At 37.7% G+C, this 17,310-nt stretch overlaps 2 long non-coding RNA genes across 3 annotated transcripts in view; one reads left to right on the top strand and one right to left on the bottom strand.

Moving 5' to 3' along the window:
- LOC109143697 overlaps positions 1–17,310 on the top strand; it is a 105,596-nt gene that overhangs the window by 79,510 nt on the left and 8,776 nt on the right. The window lies entirely within an intron of this gene.
- Positions 2,394–17,310, bottom strand: part of LOC104685187 — a 75,181-nt gene continuing 60,264 nt past the window's right edge. The window contains exon 3 of the long non-coding RNA XR_002044016.2: positions 2,394–2,990. This is a non-coding gene — a long non-coding RNA (uncharacterized LOC104685187). The remainder of the gene's footprint in view (positions 2,991–17,310) is intronic.

Genomic DNA, 17,310 nt, shown 5'->3' with positions numbered 1-17,310 from the left:
CATAATTTAAAAACTCCTGAGTGGGAGACTCTCTCAAATTAACTGACTGTTTATCAAGACCCAGCTGTGACCATCCCTACATTTTTTGAATATTCAGATGAAAATTCTGTAGGTTTGTCTTTTACTGAGCCAGGATCCATGCAGGAAAATAAAGCCTCAGCAAAGTGAATGAACTACAAATTGAAAAGTTCACCCTTCTCCTTTATATTAGGAACAGTTTAATAAAGAATAAATGGCAATAAACACTAATCTTCTTTTTGAAAATAGGGTATATAAAAGTGTTTCAAACTGATTTAATTTGTTCTTTCAGTGCAAATTAAAGACAAGCTTTACAGAAGTTAAATCAAGAACTGATAGTACTTGGTGTTGACTGGTGACCAAGGCAAAATGATTAGCTATTTTCCTTCTCCTTCAGAGAATGCATTGACAATTATGAACTTAACTATATATTTCATAAAAATCAATCTATATTTAATATCTGTCCAAATGTCTCGATTACATACTGTCATGTTCTAACCCCAGCTAGAAACTAAGCACCACCCAGATGCTCTCACTGTCCCTCCACACAAACACATTGCATTCTTATTAGAACACATCCTGTAGTTTATAAAAGAATCAAAGGACTTGCATGGTAGGGGTACTGGCAAATTCTGTTGATTTTGTTGACAAGAAGGAAGTGATCCAGGTACCCTGTTGTTAGGCAGTGCTATCTGTTTCTAAACAAATCCTTTTGTATTATGATCTACTCTGCCTTGTTAAATCATTAGCTGAAACTTGGCTTCAATGTCTGTAAATCTTATTTGAATAAAGCTTTCTTTCAGTCATCGCAAACCAGCAGTGAAATAATTATGAATTGCATAAAATTATCTGTATTCTGGACTTGAACTATCAAAGGCTTAATCACAATTCAGTTTGGGTTTTTCCTGTGGCAATTACTCCTTCTAGAGAGCAATACTGTGCACAGGAAAGGATCCTCAGATGTATTGGTGTAACAGTGAAAGCAGGATAAAAAATCAACCTGTCAGAAAAGGAAAACAGCAGCAAAAAATGTCCGTGATGCCATTGTATTTGCTATGCTGGCTCAATATATTCTTATTCCAGACTACATTGACCTTACTGAAGAATGATCTTCACCAGTTTCTATGACACTTTGCCAGATCTGAGCCTGAACTGGGGAGGACGATGCTGCTGAATTAGATTCCAGAATATTCAGTCAGACTGCTTCACTCTGCATTACCCTGCATGTGCTGTATCTAATCTGTTACTTTGGAAGGGCTTGCAGCTGCTGTTGAGTGATTTATCTCAAGTAACCTCTGTGCTATGACAGCTCTGGGATACTAGATGGTCCCAGTAGTGATAAGAGAAGCCATACTCAGCAAAAAGTGCACAACTGCATATTCATGTCAGAGTGGGCTTTGCCAAATAAATTCTGCAATTCTGTGACTAATCAGAAATTCCTTTTCATACACAAAATTCATTAAGAGAACAATGCAATCTTTTATCTTTTGGGGTAACATAAATGTTACCTCATGAATGGGTATAAACGTATAAGACATATAGACAAAGAGAAAAGTTTCATTTTTTTTGGTTAAACATAGTTGTTATTCAAACACAGAGGTTTGTACTGGGAAAATCGATCTCATTTTATTTTACAGCCTTGAGATGTATCCTAACAGCAACAATGTGAAATACAGCATTATTAGTTGAGATCACAAAGATCCATAATATTTGAATATGTTATTTCAAACTACACACTTATTTTTTTGTGTATTTCATAGCTCATGACCATGTTAAAATAACTTTTATAGCATGAAAATATTTTCCAAACTTCTTAATCAAATTTTAAAAAAATGCAACATATCTTTAAAAGGGACATGATGATAAAAAGACACTAAAAGATTCCTGAGTTCTATTATAAAAAAAATTAAGAAACAGACGAGAAGTCCACTTTCAATACGTCTGAATTCCCAAAGGACAGAATTTTTTTTGGCTGAGTTGAAATGGATGTAAGGGATGGCTTATGGTTAATGTTACTTCAGTAAATGAACCTCCAAGAATCAGCTTTCCCCTCAACCAAAAGCACTGAATCTAGTACTGTATCTGTTACATCAAAAATAAATAGACCTCTCCAGATTTCTGGGAAAGCACATCCGCACACATTAAATGTCAAATTATGCTGTACTGTGTGTCAACGGATTAATATTACAAATTATCTGAAGTTATACTGAAATTTTTTGAGGAAGTGATCATTTGGGCTTTGATTGGAGTCTGTGACCCTACTCAAAAAACTGATATTTAGACTAAGGAAGAAATGCACTTTTAGCCTTTTACTGAACATCAAATGCCCCTGCTTTCAGACTTCATTAATGACTGTATTGGGTTTACATGGCAAGGTTTTGGTGGTGAGGGGCTGCAGAGGTGGCTTTTTTGAAAAGATGCTAAAACATTCCACTATGTCTGACACAGTATCAGACAGTGCTGTCTGGCTCCAAGAGGGACCCATGACTGACCAAGGATAAGCTATCAGTGGTGATGGTAGCACCACTGCAATAATATTGCAGATTTAAGAAGGGGGAAAAAAATTGCTGTGAAGCAGCAGCTAGAAGAGAGGTGTGAGAATATGTGAGAGAAACAGCTCTGCAGACACCAAGGTCAGTGCAGAAGGAGGGGGACAGAGGTGCTCCAGGCATTGAAGCTGAGATTCCCCTCCAGCCCATTCTGAAGACCATGGTGAGGAAGGATGCCCCCCCTGCAGCCCATGGAGGTCCATGCGGGGGCAGATGTGCACCTGCAGCCCGTGGAGGAACCCCATGCTAGAACAACAGAATAGTCTCTTACCCCATGAAAAGACCACACTGGAGAAGGTTTGCTGGCAGGACTTGCGACTCTGCAGGGAATTCACACCGGAACAGTGTTCCTGAAGGACTGGATCGTGTGGAAAGAGACCCACACTGAAGCATTCCTGGAGGACTGCCCGCCATAGGTGGAACCTGCAGGAACAGGAGCAGGGAAAGAACACGAGGAAGAAGTACCAGGGACAACGAACTGACTGCAGCCTCCATTGCCTATCCCCCTGTGCCACTGTAGAAAAAGAAATGGTGAAATTGGGAATGAAGTTGAGCTTGAGAAGAAGGGACCGGGGAGGGAGGGGATTTGTTTTTAGATTTGTTTTTACTTCTAATTACCCTACTCTGGCAATAAATGAAATTAATTTTTGCAAGTCAAGTCTGTTTTGGTTGTGACAATAACTCGTGAATGATATTTCCCTGTCCTTTATGTGACATTTTTGTTTTATTTTCTCTCCCCTGTTCAGCTGAGGATGGGGAATGATACAACAGTTTAATGGACACTTCCCCTCCAGCCAAGGTCAACCCTCCAGCCAAGGTCAACCCACCACAATGTCTTAAGCAAAAACTCTGGAATAGGACACTCTAAGTTTTTAGTTAAAATTTAGTACAAACCTAGAGTCAGATTCTGTGAGGTTGTTGTACCTATTGGTACAGCAATGACGCAACTTTAAATCTGAAATACTAAGACAGAGAAGCTGAGTTCACAGGTGTCTATAGGCTTTCTTCATAGATAATGGGAAAAAGCCATGCCCATTAAGAGAGCCAGTGCATTTAGTGAAGGATATAAGTTCAAGGAGAGAAAAATGTATGTTTAAAATCCTTTTTTCTATCCTGAGTTTAAGCATCCCCTACAGTAAACCTCTACATGAAAATAAAATTCGCAACTTAAATCTGCTTCTTTAAATTATATGACTTTGTCACAATTGGTGAAACAAGTGTCTCAGCCACTGTGTGAATCAGTTGCCTAAAAACTTTTGTGTGTCTAGGTCTCAGTTTTCAAATGTCTCAGTATACAAATTCTATTCTGCATCAATCTGTTTGCAGTGATGAATATTTTTGTCACAGAATTGTGAAGATACATCTTTTTCTCTTTGGTCTTTCAGTAAAATGCTGCAGATTATTTACCTCATTCTCATAAATGTGTATGTCCAAAAATTGTGATAAATTATTTGGCCTCTTTCAACTGCAATTGCAGCAAAGAAGTGATTGTGCATAAATCCATTTGCTAGAATGATGGAACCCTATTTGCATATTTCAACAAATTAAGTGCATTCTTTATTGCTGTCTAAAATGTCTTCTCAATTAAAATATTTTATTGAAATTAAGGTGTTTTAACTGTAGAAGGCTGAAATTTCCTTTCCTGTCATCTTCATGCCCCCCATCAACTTATTTTTTAATTTTTCTGGCAGAATTTCATATACAGCAATCGTGTATGTTAATTTTAAAGTTAGGTTGAACAAAAACTGCAGAAAGAAAAGTCAGTAAATAGCACTGCACAGAAAGTTGTGAATTGAATGACTGACTTCTAGCAGGTTTCATGCCAGACATCTGTGGTTCATTCTCCCTAGATGTCCTACTAGTTCAGGACCCTTGTCAAGTTTGTTTGTGTACATTTAGGTGATGAGTGCTTAAATAGAGAATTTCAGTATTACTTGGTATTGGTAAAAAGGGCTGTTCTAAGTTTTGTTGTTGTTGAATCTGTCAAAAGGCACTAGACACCAACCCAAACTGCAGAATCATTTATTTCTGTATACACATGCTTTTAAAGTTTAGATAAAGTGAATTGTTGTAAAGATGCTCTGCCATAAATTATAGCTGACAGTGGTAGTGATTAAGGCACATAGTTTGATTGCATACATTAATCTCTACAACTTTCATCAAGTCTAATTTAATTACCCACAGGTATATGTTTCTTTTTAATTTATTAGCTTTGTCAGTAATCAGTTGCACTGTGTGCTATTACTTGCAAAAGGTGAAACCCAGCTACATTCATGGAAAAACCAGACACGGAACAGGAAAATGAAAAAAGTTAAGTGTCACAGCCCTCGAGTGTACAATAACAATGTTAAACTCACAAAATGAGACTATATATTTAATCACAAAGGACTGACAGATACCCTGATTAAGACCAGTGCACTCTCCCAGGAAAAAACCATCTGAGAAGGCTTAATCATTTTCTGAATGTGGAAACAGTTGCTGTTTTTAGAATATCCTGCCCAGGTGTCATCAAACGTACAGATTTATATATTTTAACCAACTTTATGCCACTATTTGGACCTGGCTATTTGTTTCTTAGCTGACAATGCTGTCTTTTCCTCACGATCAAGTGATCATGAAGAGGGATGTTAATTTTAATAGACTATTATTAGGACCCAAATATTCAGCATGACCATCATTTTAGGTCTCATATACATGCTATTCATATTATCTTGAATTTTCTTTGTAACGCAGATCAGATATTTTAAGAATTTTTGTAAAACAGAAATGCCTGTTCCAGTACTCTATTGGATTTGTAGACAGTAACATTTGCAAGACTATTCAAAAGCATTGTCCAGTCAGTCTTTTAAATTTACTATTACACAGTTTCATAAAAGATCCATGTCTTTTACTTACAAAGTCCCTAACCAAAAGGAAGATTGTGGGGGGTTAGGATGTGGGGGTGTGTGGGGCTTTTTTTGTTTGTTTGTTTGTTTGTTTCCCTATGCATTCTATTCTTCTAATGACATAGATATAGAGGGGTATTTGGTGCTTTTTTATTAAAATGAACTTTAATTGTGATTAAATCACTAGGAAGTAGATTGTTTAATGTTATTGTTACCACAATGACATGGAAAAAACAAAGTAAACAAAACCAATTGTGTACTAGTAGGTGAGTAACTATTGTAGACCCAAACTCTGTTTCCTATATGTGAATTCATAATATTTTTGTACTGTAAATTTATTGCTGACAGAGGATTTACCTTTTTTTGGGTTTTTTTACATAACTCAAGAATTTTTAGTGCTTACTGGCTCTTAAATAATGCACAGTAAACCATTTCAAACAAATACCGTGTTGAAGATACACAAGGGAAATAAGAGTCTTCCTAAACTACACAGTACATGCAATTATTATTAAACTTGTTTAGTGAAACATGAAAATAAACTGCTTACTTGTGGGAAATGGATTCAATTACTGCACTAGCTGCCAGACAGAAATAAGCCTTCCTATGAAGTAAATATGTTATACTACATGGCTATAAATTCAAGAAAAAAAATTAATATAGTGCATGTACACTATTACTGTTGTTGAGCAATAAGTGCAGTAGCTCCTAGTCTCGGGGAAAAAATAGAACTAATTAGGACTTGCAAAGGAGTGCATGATTGTATTCAATGGTATGCCAAACTTCATAAAAAAATATATAGCATGATCCTAGAGTAATGCACACATAAGGGCTGGAGGGAAGCTTTCAGTATGAAAACTGTATACAAACCATATGAGGACTACTTCAAGTAGTAGAGAGTGCTATGTCTGTATTTTATTATTTCTTTCTTTACTGTTTTTTTTTTAATGAATAAAAACATTATACCATGGAGCTTACTCTAAAAGTGTAGTTACTTTCCACAAGGCTATAAGGTGATGAGCAGTTTGCCAGACTAAGTGAGAAAAGAGCAGCTCTGGGCCAGGGGAGAGGACAGGCAGCTCAGAAGGCAAATCCCAGGCTGAGTGAAAGAGCAGAGAAAGGTGCCGTGGGACCAACAAGAATTCTTACTGGACAACTAAATTAAAGAAAATACCTATCAAAGCCAAAAAACTCATTTGGCCTAGGGGCATGTTACATAGGAAGAGAATCCATAAGTTCAGAACAAGATAGAAAGTGCAAAATGGCTAAAACCAGTGAATGGACACCACCATTCTCAAACTGAGAATCAGCATAAGAAAAATAAAAGTATCTAAAAATGAAGGTTCTTCATAAACCTATATCTTCCTGTAATAATTTGTGTTTCTGTATTTTTCAACTGTTACTGTTTCATGCAGAAAATTACTGCTGTATTGACAGGCCAAGAAAAGAAAAAAAAATATTGCATATTCATAAAAGCCTCTAATACTTTTAATCAATTTACAGAAGTAACCTTGCAATGTAAGATATTGAGACAACTTTAAACGCACCTGAACAAGAAGTTAAAATGTTTATATTGATTGGTATAGCAATTAAAAGCCCATATATTCTACAATAGCTATTCTGCTCAATTTCTTCATGTAGTCTAAAGGTCTAAACCCATTATCTTTAAGCCACCATGGATTATGTGGGTTGTTATAATGCTATATCATGCAGACAGTATATTGTTAGCCAAAAAAGTTTTTCACTATTTAGAGATCTTGTCTTTATCTCTTTTCCTTTCTTGTCTGTACAGAATGTTGCCAGGAGCATTGCGGGTTTTGACATCAGTATTAATTAAAGGCAAATAATGAGGGATAATGAAAAAAAAGGTGAGGGGAGAGGGAAACTAATACAGATTTCTACAAGCAATTGCACAGCTTTAAAAGTCATGTTTCAAACTTTGCAAGTATACACTGAGAGAAATAAACAAACTCTTCACCCAGACAATAGAGTTGTGACTTTATAGTCACAATTATCTCATTCTTTTCTCTCATGCTGTGCTGTTTTTGTCTGCAGTAGAGTTAATTTTCTTCACACTGGCCAGTATGAGCGTATACTTTGTTTATGCTGAACACAGTAATGATAACAGAGATGTTTTTATTTTCTCTTAGCAGATCTTACACAGAGCCAAGGCCTTTTTTGTTTTTCATACAGCCACCCAGGTGAGGAAACTGGAGGTGCATGGGAAACTGGAAGGAGACGCAGTCTGGACAAGTGACCACAACCAACCAAAGAAATCTTCCAGACCATATGACATCATGCAAAGTATATAAAGAGGGGGGAGAAGAAGGAGAAAGAGGGGAACAGTGGGAGTGATGACATTTGTCTTCTCAAGTCATTTTTAAGAGCAAAGGAGACAAATAGTGTGCAATACAAAATTTAAATAATGCTAAAATATTAAGTAGTAAGCAATTTGCCCCAGCCCTGTGCAACACAAGATGTACTTGTTGGCTAGACATATATGAAAACTTTGACGTGATGGGGCCCTGGTCTCCTGGAGATGGCTGAACACCTGCCTGCCCATAGGAAGTACTGCTTTATTTCCTTGTTTTGTTTTGCTTGTGTGTGAAGCTTTTGCTTTCCCTATTATTATTATGGCTGGTGAGGGGGTCAGTGGCTCTGACCCAGGAAGAGGTGACCAGTTTGGAGAGATGGTCCCAAAAGGAATCGCCTACCCGATGCCCGGTGTCTTCCCTCAGCTGCTGGCAGGAGGGCCCTTGCAGAGGCTGTCAGCTCTTTAGTGATTGTCAGCTCGTGATTCCAGCTCAGCTCTGCGGGGCAGCCTCCAGGCCAGACCAGAAAGAGAGATGAGAGGCTCGTGTGGCTGGTTCCACATGAGGTAGCTTTATTGTGGGTCCCCTCCAGCGAAGAGGAAAGCCAGGGACAAGAGCTCTCTCTCGTAGGGGCAGAGGGCTTGCTTTTATAGGGATACAGGGGATGGGTGAAGAACAATGGGTTATAGAGGATCTGGGATGGGTGAGGACCAATGGGTTGCGAAGGATCTGCATAGTGTCTCCTAAAGGATTGTGGGTCTGTCTTTTCTTGTGGTGACCAAAGAAGTGGTTGCCTTTCCAGGGAGTCCTGCTGGACGATTGCGAAATCACTTATCTCAGCAGAGATCCCTCCAGGGCAGGGGCTGGGCATACCCCACACCCTATTAAACTGTCTTTATATCAGCCCATGAGTTTTCTACCTTTTACTCTTCCAATTCTGTCTCACTGATGGATGAGTGAGCAAGAGGCTGCATGGGGCTTCGTTTCTGCATAAGGTTAAAACAGGACAGGTGTAGATAAGGTTGAATCTATGAAGACAGTATAAAGAGTGGAATTTTTACTCTTCAGGTGTCAGAACTGAACAAAAATGAAGAGCCTGAAGGAACATTGCTTATTGGATCAAGTTATTGCCTGTTTACCAGAGATGGGGTTAGACTGGCCTCATTTTACATTCCATTGGGTGAAATAGGTGCTCTTCGCATTTAAGAGACAGATCAGGAAGTTTACTCTGATCCAGGTTCTTCCTTTCTTCTTGTCATAATTCTTTAAGCACCACAATAAACTAACTGTACTGAGAGATTATTTCTCAGATTAATTATCACTCAGAAGTAACATTAATTATAGAAGAAAAGCATTTAACATATTGAAGAGCAAAAGTTTACTTGTACTTCTTTAACAAAATTTTAAAATAGAAGGAAAATGAGGATATGCAGACATTCTAGCAAGGAAACACATTAGCCATCTAACTAGTACTGCCAAGTCTGTTCAGAGACCTGCTCAGAATCAAGACAGATTGAGCATCATCTTTTTTACGATGTAAAGTCAGCTTCTGTTGTCTTAATCAGAGACAATGAAGTAACATCACTCGTCCCTTTAATGTATACATTCAGGCTATAATTGTGACGATCTCCAGTGAAAGGTCGATAAGAGAAATTAGATCTTGGTGACTAGCAAGTTAAAAAGTGACACTATAGTTACAAAGGGAATATTGTTAATATACCATGTATTTTTTATCTCTAATAAAAGGGAAAAGAATGAAAATTAAGTCATTTTCAGGAGCAAAGGAGACAAATAGTGTGTAATACAAAGTTTGAATAATGCTAAAACTGAAAGCAGATAGCTATTTGCCCCAGCCCTGTGCAACACACTATGTTCTTGTTGGCTAGAATTATAGGAAAAGTTTGGCTTCACTGAAAATAGACAGAAGGATGTGCTTTTTAAACTGACTATATTGATCTATAATTGTCAAAAATTTTTAAGAACTCTTTCCCCAGAACAACTGACCACTCTGTATCTTAAACTTAACATCTCTTAAACATATCTTTCAGGTTACTCTACAAAATAGATACAATACTTTCTTTTGAGGCATTAAAATAATTTCGTTTATAAAGGAAACTGATCTCTTTAGAATGGATGAAGCACTCCTCCCATAAAAATGGAGACCTAATCTCAATGACAGAAGTGCATGGGTCATATTAAGCGTAAAACTTTCTCTAGCTCAGAGCAAATGTCTATGCAAATGATACAATGCCTATGTAAAACGTACAATTAGCAAGATATAGACTTATTAAGATATTTCCTTTTTTAGTTCCTTGCTGTAACTTCAGAGGGAATGAATTGTCTTTTTCCACCACTAATTCTTTTCCACAGGAGAATTTGAAATCTGCTCAATTTTCAGGATGCTTTGTTGTTAGCAGACATTGTTGTTTTCAAATCACTGCATTCTCAAACAGGCTGTGCACTGAAAATGGAAAATATGGAAACTGGAAATTGACATGCTTTACAGAAGTCTGAGAAAGAATGCTTCTCCACTTAGTAGCTCAGGCAGAACATGTAATTATATTCACATCTTCCAGGAACATTGGTTTAGTGTTAGACTGCTGTAGTGCTGCCCATGTGCAATACGTTTTAGTTCTGTCATTCAGAACTAGCTTAGTGACTATGTTAGATTTACTTTGAAATTCCGCAACAGATTATTGAACAATTCTATCCATGTAGAAAACAATTACTTTCCAGTTAAATTTGCCATATAGTTTTCTCGCTTCATGTCTCCCTATACTTTACAGGCTATTTTCAAAGACGAGTTTATTACTGCAAGGGTCAAGAAATTTGGTTGCTGCCCTCACAAAGCAGTTTTAATGAATCCAATAGTTTACATATTTTTCAGAATACCATCTTCCACAAAAGTTTGTATAGAGTTATGATGTAGATGCATACAATCTGTGAGCAACAATACTTCTGCTAGGGAAGTTAATCACAATTTCTAAGAGAAAACTTGTTTTGCCAATGGAATTGTGAAATTACTATTTGAAAATTGTTTTAATAGCTACATATTCCCTTCATAAGTAATTATATCTACTTTCTCATTACTCTGTGATGAAGGAAATTTTTGTCTAAGCCTTATCAACAGAAAACTGAGGCAAATGGAAGATCAAGGTCAAAAAGGGAAACATCCTTAGTCATTGTCAGCATTGTAATGCTATCTTGACAACACAAAATTCTCATTTTGGTGCCTATCTTTCAGAAAATACCTTTCTGGAATAGCTAAGTCAAGCATGCGGCACAAAGGTGATGAATTCAGAGAAATGGAAATAGCTTCCTGTACATGAAGGATGAGAAATCACCTCAAAAGTTAAAGAAAAAAACCACAGAGCAAATCATAAATATCTGTAATTCCTATGCCATTGATATTAAACGTACTTCATGGGACTCCTTATAAAGATACTTAGAAGTTCATATTTCTGCACATATTTCATGAGCATTCTGTCCATGACATGACTTTTTTTAAAATTTTAGCTTAACCTATTGTTCTCTCTAAGAAAATGAGAGGCCTAACAAATGTAGCATCCTACAGTATTTAATATTTTCAGTGTAGTATCACATAGTAACTTTTAAGTAAAGTGCTGAGATATCATTAGGCTAGATAGAGTGTAATGTGAATTGAGAATTGGCAAGACTATGAGGATCAAAGGTCTATGAACAGTGGCACAGTCCAGCTGGAGACCAGTTACGATGGGATTCTGTCACAGAGCTGATCTGGGATCAGCATTATTTCACTACTATTTAATTATTTGTTTCGTTGTTTTAATTACAACCTAGATGATTGGATAAGCTGCAACCTCAGCAAATCTGTGGATGATACCTAGTCTTGATATGTGATCAATTGTTGCAATTATTAAAGGATCAGGGGCATGGATCATTGATAGAATTATGGGATCCATAAAAGAACTATACAAGCAATAAGCCTGCAAGCAGAAGGCCTGTGTGTGAGAAAAAACTCTCCATGAGAAAATTCTGGTGTGAAGAAAACAAGCAGGGCTGGGAATAAAGAGGGAGTTTTGAAAAGGTACAGCTGTGCAGATAAGATGTTCTGACCAGGAAGCTTGCCAATGTAAGTCCAATTATGTAGAAGTAGAAATGTGTTTTGATAAGCTTTAAGCCACTTAGGAGTTAACAAGCTGGGATACTATATAAGTGTCTTTGGATTGCTAATAAACGGAGTTTTGCGCTTATCAACCACATTGGCTTTGGACTGCATTCCTCCCCCCGCTGGGATCCCCGGGCTCTCGTCCTTTTACAATTCCAACAGTCAATACACTGGAGGACAGAGCTAATATGCAGAGGGGCCCAGAAAGTCTGGAGAAGCAACCCAGCCCCTAGGACAGACAAAGCCCAGCAGCAGAACAGGCTGGGGCTGACTGGCTGGGAGCAGTTCTGCAGAACTAGCTCTGAAGACAGCAGCTTGGCAGTGTCCATGCAGAAAGGTAGCCTCCTGTCTGGGGCTGTGTATGCAGGGATGGAGTCAGCATGTCTGGAAAGAGATCTTGCCCTTGCTGCGATCTCCCCTGCATGACACAAACACTGTCATAATGGCGTGTGTCCCACAGAGGCCTCTGAAGCAATCTGAACTGGAGCACTGGACATTCAAGGAGAGGACTGCAAGATCTGGGTGTGTTCAGCCTTTAAGAAAAAGGAGGATGAGAGGAAGCATGATTGCTATCCTCAGGTATCTAATGTGAAAGTATAGAGAAGATTACATCTCTTTCCACACTTATCAAGCAGATGAGCAGCAGAATGGGGACTGTGGGACCAAAGTGTTTTCCATGTAAGTCTGTGACACCCAATGAGATTGATTCCAGAATGATGAGGGAACTGTCTGATGTAGTTGCCAAACCACACTCCATGGTACTCGAAAAGTCACGGCAGTCCGGTGAAGACCCAGGTGACTGGAAAAGAAAGGAAAACATTTAGCCATCTTTAAAAAGGGGTAGAAGGGAGAACCCTGGGAACTACTGACCTGTCAGCCTGCCCTCTGTGCCTGGGAAGATCGTGGAACAGACGCTACCAGAAGCTGCCCAGAAGGCACATGGAGGACAGGGAGGTGATTTGAGAACTATGGATGTCATTTATCTTAACTTCTGTAAAGCCTTTGAAACGGTCCCCCACAACATCCTTCTCTCTTAAATTGAAGAGTTATGCATTTGATGGATGGACTGTTCAGTGGATGAGAAATTGCTTGGAAGGTGTCTATTCGGAGCATAGTAGTCAATGGCTTACTCTCTAAATGGGTATCAGTAACACGTAGTATCCCACAGTGGTCTGCATTGAGAGAAATCCTTTTCAACATATTTGTTAATGACACAGACAAAGGGTTTAAGTGCACCCTCAGAAAATTTGCAGATGACACCAAACCGAGTGGTGTGGTTGACACATCTGAAGGATGGGATGCCATTGACCTGGGCAAGCTTTAGAAGTGGGACCATGGGAATCTCAGGAAGTTTACGAAGACCAAGTACAAGGTCCTGCACTTGGGTTAGGGCAACCCATGGTTTTGATAAAGACTGGGAGATGAGCAGATTGAGAGCAGCGCTGATGAGAAGGTCATGAGGGTGCTGGTGGACAGGAGGCTAGGCATGACCCCAAAATGTGCACTTGCAGCCTAGAAAGTCAATTGTATCCTGAGAGGGAGGGGATTCTGCCCCTCTGCTCTGCTGAGACCCCACTGCAGTGCTACATCCAGCTCTGGGGTCCTCAGCACAGGAGGGACAGGGACCTGTTGGAGCAAGTCCAAAGGAGGGCCATCAAACATGATTAGAGAGAGGGAGCTTCTCTCATAGAAAGAAAGGCTAAGAGAAATGTGATTACTCAGCCTGGAAAAGAGAAGGCTTCAGGGTGACCTAATTATGCCTTCCGGTATTCGGACCGAGCCTACAAGAAAGGTGGAGAGAAACTTTACAAGGACATGCAATGACAGGAGAAGGGGAATTGGTTTCAAACTGAAAGAGATTAGTTTTAGATTAGATATTAAGAAGGAATTCTTTACTGTGAATGTGGGGAAGCACTGGAGCAGGTTTCCCAGGGAAATTGTTGACTCTCAGTTCCTGGCGGTGTTCAAGGCCGGGTTCGATGGAGCTGTGGTCCAGTAAAAGGTTTACCTACCTATGGCAGGAGGGTTGGAACTAGGTGATTTTTAGGTCCTTTCCAACTCAACCCATACTATGATTCCATGATTCTATGAAGATGGAGCTGTACAGTGAAACAAGGAGGGAGGTCATACAAAAAAGTGAGGTTTCGCCCAGGTAGAAAATGAAATTATTTGCACATTATGGGTAGTCAGAGATTTGAAGAGGTTAGTCATAACAGCTTTGCAACAGCCATCTTTGATTTTATACAAAAATCAGTGGGGAAAAAAGTTTTAAAGAACTTGATCAAGTTGTGCTTTCTTTGAGCACAGGACCAGATGACCACCAGAAATATTTTCCAAAGTACATTTTTCCATGATTCCATATTACAGAAAAGTTACCTCCAGTGTGCTTATTTTATATGGCTTCTTGCAACATGTTGCACTTTCTGGAATTGCATCTGTATCTGATGACCATATGATAATTTTTTATCTTCAAATAATAGGGCTCCAAGACTTATGCATTCATTCCTCTTAATTCTGTTTCAAAAGCTACTTGCACTGTGCACACATACATCTGGGACTAAAGTCACTGATGATTCAGGGTTCACAAATAAGGGAAGAACTCCTGAAGATAAAAATTGTCTAGGTTTTTTTTTCATATTTTAAGTGTTATAGGGTTTATTCTATGACATACTTTCTCAGGTACTCCTGCCTGATTGTTGCGAGCTCAGTGACACCCTAAATACCCAAGATCTTTTCTAATCATGTGAATGCATAATGAAATAGTAAGATTACTTCCTTTTGAAAGAGTAAACTGCATTTGTATTTCAAGAGACAAGACAAGAACTATGTACCATGCTGCAAGTTTCAAATTTTAGGTATCTCATCCTTATACTAGGTTTATAAATTATTAAGTAATATTATCAGCTTATTTTCTTGTTACCAAAACTGGAAACTAATTTAAAAAATTATTAAACCACAAATAAACTTTCAAGTTGAAGAGAATTATGTCCATTTTTCAAGGCATATGGTCCGAAAAATCCTATCTAGACTAAGAAGTCAAAATCACTGTACAACATTAAATGAATTCCCCAAGTAATAATTAAACACTGCACTCATTGGTGATTTCTGTATTGACAGCTCAACTGAAATAGGACCACATAGACTCTTGATTCCTGTGATTACCTTTGGGTACCCCTTTGCAACATAATTTTAGAATACTGTCAGCCATTAATCAAACCACATCATGTCTAGGAGCTTTGAAGTATCATAAAACAGATGAACTTGAAAATGTCAGTATTTGGGCTATAGGGACATGAGGCCTTAAAGGATTAAAGGATATTAGGCAGACAAGAAGAATGAAAGACAAATTGGTACATGTATGTCTGAGGAGACTGAAACCCCTGTCTGTCCCACTGCGTGCAACGTATTTACATTTTGTATTATCTTTTCACTATGTTTTTTTGGTTCCACTAAGTTTGTTTTGGGAGAAGTGTTGGGTGGTATTAAAATATGTATACTATGATCAATCAAATGTAAGATACCATTGAAAGAAACACTGACAAAGTAATTAATGGTTTAACTCACTCTGTGAGTTTTCAATAATAAAGAATAAGTAGAACTTTACTTCTCTTGCAAGGGAAACACATATTGACAATTGTGTTTTGCTGCTGTAAGTTGAAAGACTGGACTGTTTACGCTCTCTCTCTCCCCTTTCTGTGGAAGTAGCTTAATGAAATGAAAACAACAATGGCATGACTGTTGTCTGATATATCGAAATGTTATATAGAACAGTTTGCTTCTGGGTATTTCACTACATATTTGGTTGAATAAAAGATGCATGATGTCAAACACAAGATCTAAATCACCTTGTGTTCAGGTGTTTTCTCTCCTTACTGATCAGCAACCTATGAGATAGAAGAAAAGCTGTGAAGGTTATCTGCTGAAAATTTTTTGTGCCAGAGGACTATTTCCCTCATGTAATTGCACAAGAGTTTAGTAACATTTTCAAGCATTTCCCTTTCCTATGCAGAGCTTCCTTCAAAGCTCTGGCATAGCATTGTTCTTACTTTACAGCAAAGGACAAACCTCTAGTGATTTGAAGCTGCTGACATCTTCTTTTAGCAGCCCTGTGATGGTGATTATTTTGCATGACAAAGAAAGTCCACATTCATTATAATTTATACTAAAGGCTGCATCATTGTGTGTAGATTTATATAAGAATTTAAAAACTCAGACTCCTTGTAGGAAAAACATTTCATGGACTTAATATACCATATCTGTAAAGGGAAAAATTTTAGCAGTTTAGAGCAACTGGATATTTTTTACTCACTTTTATAGAAAACCAATAGAATTGCCTGCCTAGGGGAGGTGAAAAGATTGCAGAGAAAATCATCAACTAATTAATACTTTATGTCAAAAAACTAAAATAAAGTTAAAATAGAAATGTTCCCAGCACCTGAAGATGGCATCAGTGACTGGTGGTCTGAAAAAAATCATGTTTCTACATAAACTTTATACTTTTTTAAATTGCTCCCCCATGCTAGTCTTTGTTTGGTATATAAGGTACCAACTCAAACATATTATATAAACAGAGCATTGAAAGAAAAGAAATACCATGAGAAGACTAGAGATTACTCTCTTGGGCTGAGACATTTCTTAACTACCAATCTATTATTTATTGAATATGTGATAGGAATAGGTTGTTCACCTCTTCATAATGTGAACAGACTGAAGTATCAGCTAGGGTAAATAAAGCTATGACCTCTATTTTAAAAATTGATATAGTATTATTGAATTGAGGAGGTCATTTACATAGTGGTTTTCTCAAAAATATATGTAAGGCTGATAGATGTCATCAAAACCTTTACAACAAGTTATTGCTTATTATCAAGCTATTGAAACTACATGTCAGTATAGTATTTGCTAAAGGTAAATAAAGAAGCCCTTTGTTCCAATACTATGATTGCCAAATGTTTTTCAGAATTAATCAAGAGTAAGCTACTGGTAAATATTATAAAGAGAAATTACAACTATATCTTATGTTAAATGTAGATTTTAAATTCTCCAGATTTCCAACACAAAAGACTTCACCCAGTCTGATAGCACAGTATAAAATTCTAGATATCCTATGCTTTTATAATAAATGCTTACAGATCATCTGCTCATCCGTGATGTTTTCCATTTTGCTTTCTTCCCCTACTTTTCTGCATCTCAGGTGCTTATACAAATCAAAGAATAAGAAAGCAAAACATGAGAATTTTGAAATAAGGAAAAAAAGGAAAATATATAACTTCACATGTTTCTGAGAAAGATTATTGTAGCTCTAACACAGCAAACGTGGTTGCAGTACTCTGAAAGACAGCTGGGCTAATGAAGAGAAATCAAACATGTTTTGGTCTGGCCAAACACTCTATTTTGTTTAA

The sequence above is a fragment of the Corvus cornix genome, chromosome Z (assembly GCF_000738735.6).
Source record: "Corvus cornix cornix isolate S_Up_H32 chromosome Z, ASM73873v5, whole genome shotgun sequence".
Classification (NCBI taxonomy): Eukaryota; Metazoa; Chordata; class Aves; order Passeriformes; family Corvidae; genus Corvus; species Corvus cornix.
The sequence above is the reverse complement of the archived record's forward strand: the minus strand, read 5'-3'. Positions and strand labels throughout refer to the sequence as shown.